General features: G+C 36.7%; 1 pseudogene; it reads left to right on the forward strand.

Moving 5' to 3' along the window:
• Positions 1-5,197, forward strand: part of LOC107853121 — a 30,273-nt pseudogene extending 25,076 nt beyond the window's left edge.
• Positions 5,198-6,738: the final 1,541 nt, after the last annotated feature.

A 6,738-nucleotide genomic window follows, 5' to 3' on the forward strand; every position in this document is an offset into this window, starting at 1 on the left:
TAGCAGCATCTGATATTCTCCTATCCATGATTTTCTTTGACTGTAATGATTGTTGAATTGAACAATTGCGGGAATCTTTTGCGATTTAACAGTATTCAGTATGGCTTGGAACTCTTAGAAGCAAAGCAAAATGATACCAAGAGCTTGAAGAAGTCACTCAAGGTGATTATAATATTCCTTATCTGATGCTTTGCGAAATTTGTACAAAAATCTCCTTGATTTGATATGGAAGATACTGACTTAGGAACTGATGAACTAGTTTTTCTCCAACGCAGGATGTTGAGACAGACAAGGAGTTTGAGAAGGCACTTCTGGCTGATGTCATTCCCCCAGTGATATTGGGGTGACATTTGATGATATCGGTGCACTTGAAAGTATCAAGGATACATTAAAAGAGCTGATCATGCTTCCATTACAAAGACCTGAACTTTTCTCCAAGAGTCCACTAACCAAGGTTTACATCTGCAATTTATCCATATTTTGCTAGTCTAAGTAGATTAGCTAGTATAAAAGTTTGGAAGTATTTGACCTTTTTGTTCAAGGATCAATTACTCCATCTTTGTTTTTATCCATTTGCTTTTCCCAATAAAATAAGAGTATTAGTATTACCTAATAATGTTGGTTTAAGTTTGACCACATTACTTCCACAGTTAAACTTGAAGATAAAGATAGTTACTTATATTTCTTACTCTTGGGTTTGTTTCATCTGAGCAGTTTGATAGGATGTTTGGGCTGGATGAAAAATGTTACTCCAACTGTTGTTTCTCCTTTTGCGACTTGAATTTTCAAGCATTATCTAGAGATTTGTGATTATTTAAAAAAACATTTATCTTCAATTTCATTCGCAGCCCTGCAAAGGAATACTTTTGTTTGGTCCTCCTGAAACTCGGAAAACCATGCTGGCAAAAGCCGTTGCCACTGAAGCGGGAGCAAATTTTATTAATATTTCAATGTCAAGTATCAGTTCAAAGGTTTGTTTTGTTGGAGCTTATTTGTGGTCTATTGAGTATAGGTGATGTTGTTCATAGTAGTTTCTTAGCATTAGAACAACCTTAATCTTTTTCTTTTCCAATGCCGCAGTGGTCTGGCGAGGGTGAGAAATGCATAAAAGCTGTCTTCTCGCTGGCTAGTAAAATTGCTCCCAGCATTATTTTTGTAGATGAAGTATGCTTCCTTAGACATTAGCATGTTTCTTTCATCCTTCATGCTTTAAAATTCGATCCTTTTTCTGATCCCTTTTGTCTCCTGTTTGTTTATGCGGCTTTCTCAAGGTTGACAGTATGCTGGGGAGAAGGGAAAATCCAGAAGAACATCTGGCAATGCGCAAATTGAAAAATGAATTCATGCTGAATTGGGATGGGTTACACACAAAGGATACTGAACGAGTTCTGGTACTTGCAGCAACAAACAGGCCATTTGACCTTTATGAAGCTGTTATAAGGCGACTTCCACGCTGGTAAAAGAGGAATGACTAATTTGCAGATATAATTGAAGAAATTCTTTTAATACTTGCTTAATGCCCTTTTCATGCCTTTTCTGTACAGGTTGATGGTCAATTTACCGGATGCTCCAAACAGAGCAAAAATCCTGAAAGTGATACTCGCAAAAGAAGACTTAGCTCAGGATGTTGATCTGGAACCAGTTGCAAGTATGACTGATGGATATTCCGGAAGTGACTAAGGTGTCTGATATTCTTGTTTGCTTGGATAAATGACTAGTCCTTGTTTCATCTTTCTGATGTTTGAATTTGCTGTGTTTTTCTAATTTATCTCCTCTATCATGTAGAATCTCTGTGCAACCGCTGCATATCGACCCATTAGAGATATCCTAGAAAAGGAAAAAAAGGTACTACATTTCTTTTGTTGATGTGTATTCATAGACTGCTTAGCTGAGGTAGAAAATAACTTGTTTTCTGTTCCAATGGATTTTCTTGGTAGTTTGTTATCGATGCCTATTTCACTTTCTTTAGATAATTTTTCATGGGCTTTAGAGGATCCTTTTGAAGTATCTTAATTCAAATGTATGTTGTTTTTGGTCCTGGATTTGGTGGAGAGGAACTTACTTCTAAAAAGCCGTGGAGTTAAAATTTGACAACTTGGGTTTGTGAAAAGAAAAGGTAGTCTGGTGCATGAACCATCCACATTATCACAGGGTCCGGAGAAGGTCGCACTCCAATGGGGCGTGATGTAGGAAGCCTACATTGCCACAAGCATCAGTGAGATTTCACAACTCGGGAGAAACATAAGTTTGAGGGCCAGCGCAGTTAATATAAACTAAAAATGTATAAAACATATCAAACAATATAGATGTCATGACCCGAGCCGCGGCCTAGCCGTAACGAGCATCCCAAATCATGAAGGCCTGGGCGCTCTTCTAAATCAGGTACTCATGCACAATATTCATCTAGTCTAAGAAAATTTGCGGGAAACAATACATGATGGAACCATGGTCAATCTCATAAACTTGAACAATTTTAAAAGGAAAATTCTGAATAATCTAAACATGTGACAACCGTTTGAGAAATCTCTGACATTACATTAGCCATCATAAATCTGAGACAAATTTGGGACAAGGCCCCCAGTAGACCAAAAAAAAGAAATAGAAACAATGATATCTGGAAATCTGGCCTTCCGAAAAAGAGAAGGCTCACCAACTGCAACTTCTGACACACACGGATCTACTACTTGGGACCGTGGAACTGTGTCTCGGATCCTGGAATATAGGGAGTCAATACAGATGTACTGGTATGCAGAGTAATCCAAAAACAAAATACAATTATACAACATAGGTGAGAGCTATTATAAAATACGTTAACACAATGTCATTTGAAAACATATGGGCATAGTATAGTGATTTTCAACAATAATGTAGCACTATGGAGCCAGAGGGTACACCCTACAATTTTACATTTTCATCGACTGCCAAATCTCGGTTGCCACCAAGGTTGGAGTACTAGTCAGGGAAGGACACACAAGATCACACAGCAGGGCGCCATAACCCCAATCAAGTCAATATGTCGTGGTTGGGCTCAAGATCATAAAGCAGGGATGCTAACCATAGATCCCGAGTTGGGATGACATAGGACTAGGTACGCAACATCACATAGCAGGGTTCCAAGTTCCCGTGTCAGCAAATCACGGTTTCCAGCATAGATTCATCTGACTCATGCTTTCTTTGGGTAACCTGCATCTAACTCACATCAATCAAGCTTTAAGTTTGCTATAAGGAAAACATGCATCATGCTCACAACATTCTTTTCCTCTTTTCATTCGAGGCAATTCCTCCGCGGGGTATCGTCATACCCTAATTTGCAAGTCATCAGTACCACATCAATTCTCAAAACTTCTTATGCAAATCATTGTATAAATACCAACAAGATTCCCATACACCAACACATGCATAGTGATAACACGTAATAGTTAAGAAACTTCATCATTTATAAAGTAGTACAATATTGGATATAAAACTCATGCTCTCGGTAGTTTAACAATAGTATTATGTGGAGTACATAAAACATCATCATGGGGATTAAAAGCTTTACAACTCATGTTCATAACACCTTTCAAAATTAAAATCACATGTCCACCATTTCAACAATTCAGATATATAAGAAAATAGCCCTATGATCTTTCAATATTCTTCTCAAAATCATATCACAATGCATGCTTTTTCTGTTAAAAACTAAACCCCACTTATAATTGCATACTTACTTAAGTAATTATTAAAATCTTGTTTAAATTCGTATAAAAATCATGCCCAAGAGATTAGGACAATCCCACTTACCTTAGATTACAAGGTTTGAAAGAAAGAACCTAGATCTTGATCCTTCTCTTGAAATTCTTGATCTTAGGGTTGAGTTCTTGATGGGGAAGGAGTTTGGGTTTTGATTTGAGAGGAAAATTGAATTATAGAGTGTATTATGATTTTTGGGGCGCAAATCTTATGTTATGGATGGATTTTGGGTGAGGGAAAGTGACCAAAATGCCCCTAGATCCATTAGAAACTTATTTAACGAGTGAAACAGTTCTGTAATGTGCTAGCCCGTTGCATCGCGTCGGCTTACTGCCTTCCCTTTGTGGATAAGTTGACAAAAAATGTCATAACTTTTCGCTCGGTTATCGGATTTTGGCGAAATTGCTATCGTTGGTAAGCTAATTCAATTATATACAATTTGGTGGATTTGAGCTTAAAAATTTTATGTGTATCGAAAGTTATACACATTAAAAATAGACTTTTGTAGAATCGAATATCAAACTTTGAATGAATGAAATGATTCTTTGCTCAACTTTGCTCTAAGCCATTTCTATGAGCATTTTTCACCTCATAATCACTTCATATACTAGGCGAAAGATCATGAAACATGAATTTAAACATAAACCATGGAATTTGAGCTTATACACGTAGGAACGACGGTTTGATTTCTAGCTCGAAAATGCGGGGTGTTACAATAGAAGGAAGAGGCAATATAGATTCTGTGCTGATTAACTTTGCTATTCTGTTCATCTAATTTTGAGCTATACTTGCAAGAAAGACGTACAAGGCAATTTAGGAGGCCCTTGTGTGTATACATATGTTTGTGTGCACGTGCCTCTTTAGTATACTTGCTAAAACAGGCATCTAACGCTTACATTTGATTATAGGAACAGGCTGCAGCTAGTGCTGGTGGTAGACCACCTCCAGCACTAATCAGCAGGGCAGACTTACGGCCACTGAATATGGATGACTTCAGATATTCTCATCGGCAGGTGAGTTGAAAAAATCTGGCGGCATCTTTAAACTTTCTAAATTTAGCTGCATAACGATGTTGACGATTGGAGAACTGTGATCGTCTGTTCTTGTAGGTTTGGGCAAGTGTTTCTTCAGAATCCCCAAATATGACCGAGCTTCTTCAGTGGAATGATCTGTATGGAGAAGGGGGCTCTAGAAAGAAACAGTCCTTCAGTTACATCATGTAAAGGCTATCTCAATTTTTGTACAATGAGTTTATAGATCTCTTAGAAAATGAGTTTTGACATGTTACAACAGTTACTTTATATGCTTTGACCTTTTTCTGAGTACTTGCAGAGGGTTTTCAGTCCTATCAAAAAATTGACTATGCTTCAAAGATTTCCCAGAATATTTTTTTAGCTTAGATGTCTACCTTACCCAAATATTTTAACTAGAGTAGATGTCTAGGTTTATTATTTGATACCTTGTAAACCTGAAAAGTCCACTTTGTTGCAAGTGAATGATGTGTTGGAGTTACATGCAGAGTATTGCATTTAGGGGTTGTTTGAACAACCTTATGTAATGTTGGGATTAAGTAATGTCGAGATTATTTTTTCATCCATCATTTGGTTCAGTTTGGTGTATTAAGAATAGTTCTAATTTGAGAAATGGTTATTCTCATCAGTTATACACCTTGTGTATTATCTGATGACAAATTTTGGGAAATTACTGGAGCGCTATTATGCTACTAAGATGATTCACTGTAAATTTCTATTGTTACTAGAAGCGTAAGCAATTTTTTCTTGAGGACACATCACACTTCATCTAATTGATGTTCATAAAGACTTTGAAACCATGACACATTCTTTGTCTTATTTCTGAGCTAGATGGTACACCCTACAATTTGTAATACCATGGCCTATATAGAATCCGTCTTTGACTCGGTAGCCAAGCCCCCAATCCAAGTTTGTCGCAAGGATTGGAGTTTCTATAAGGAGGACATGCAAGATCACGCATCAGGATGCCAAAATCCTCAATCAAATCAACATGTCATGGTAGTGCACAAGATCAAAAAGCAGGGCTCCTAACCATAGTACCAATTTGGGACGACATGAATCAAGGTACACAAGATCACAAAGCATGGTACCATAATCCCGTGTCGGCAAATCACGGTTTCTAGCATAGAGTCCTTCAATTCGTACCTTCTTTGGATAACCATCTAACTCTCTTTAAGCCCATTTTTAAACCTTTTTTTAAACATGCATCTTTAAGAATTCATAATCTGAAAATGTGATTTCAAACACGTGTTCTATTCTGTTCTGAATTACTATGGCTTTAACGGAGTTGGTGTCGTCACACCAAGACTTGCAAGTTCTACTTCTGAGACATATTGTACCATGCATGATTCTTTCATTAAAACATAATTCAGACCACCCAAGCATGCAAATAGTATAAGAGATTTCATGTTCCAAAAACTATGCAAAAATTCTCATTCTTTCAATAAATATGTGATGGTCATGTAATCTTTGACAAACCATGCAACTCCTCTCATTATATATTTATATTCAACATTGATCGACATAAACATCCCTCTCCTTTGAAATTCAAACGATAATTCAATCATAGCATTAATCAAGACATTTCATATCATGCTTTTTAAGATGCATTCAAAACAATCCATACAATATGAAAAGTAAAGAAAAATCATAACAATAGAGGGATTCATTAGGATTCATGCTCTCAATTGTATATTCATCCTTAAACACATGCATACATATATATAGAGAGTTTCAAATCAATTTGGGGAAAGACCTGAAGACCAAAACAATACTGATCAAGGCTTCTAAAATATGCTAGTAGTTGTAAATTCAAAACCCCTTTATTAAAAATCATGATTTTGAGACCGTTAGCATGAATTAAAGATGGTTTCTTTGCCCATGAAATTTTAGAAAAACCCCACTTACCTTAATTTATGACTCTTGAATGAACTAGTGCTTTAGGGATGCTATTCGAACAATTGATGGGTGCTTC

This window comes from Capsicum annuum, chromosome 6 (genome assembly GCF_002878395.1).
Source record: "Capsicum annuum cultivar UCD-10X-F1 chromosome 6, UCD10Xv1.1, whole genome shotgun sequence".
NCBI lineage: Eukaryota > Viridiplantae > Streptophyta > Magnoliopsida > Solanales > Solanaceae > Capsicum > Capsicum annuum.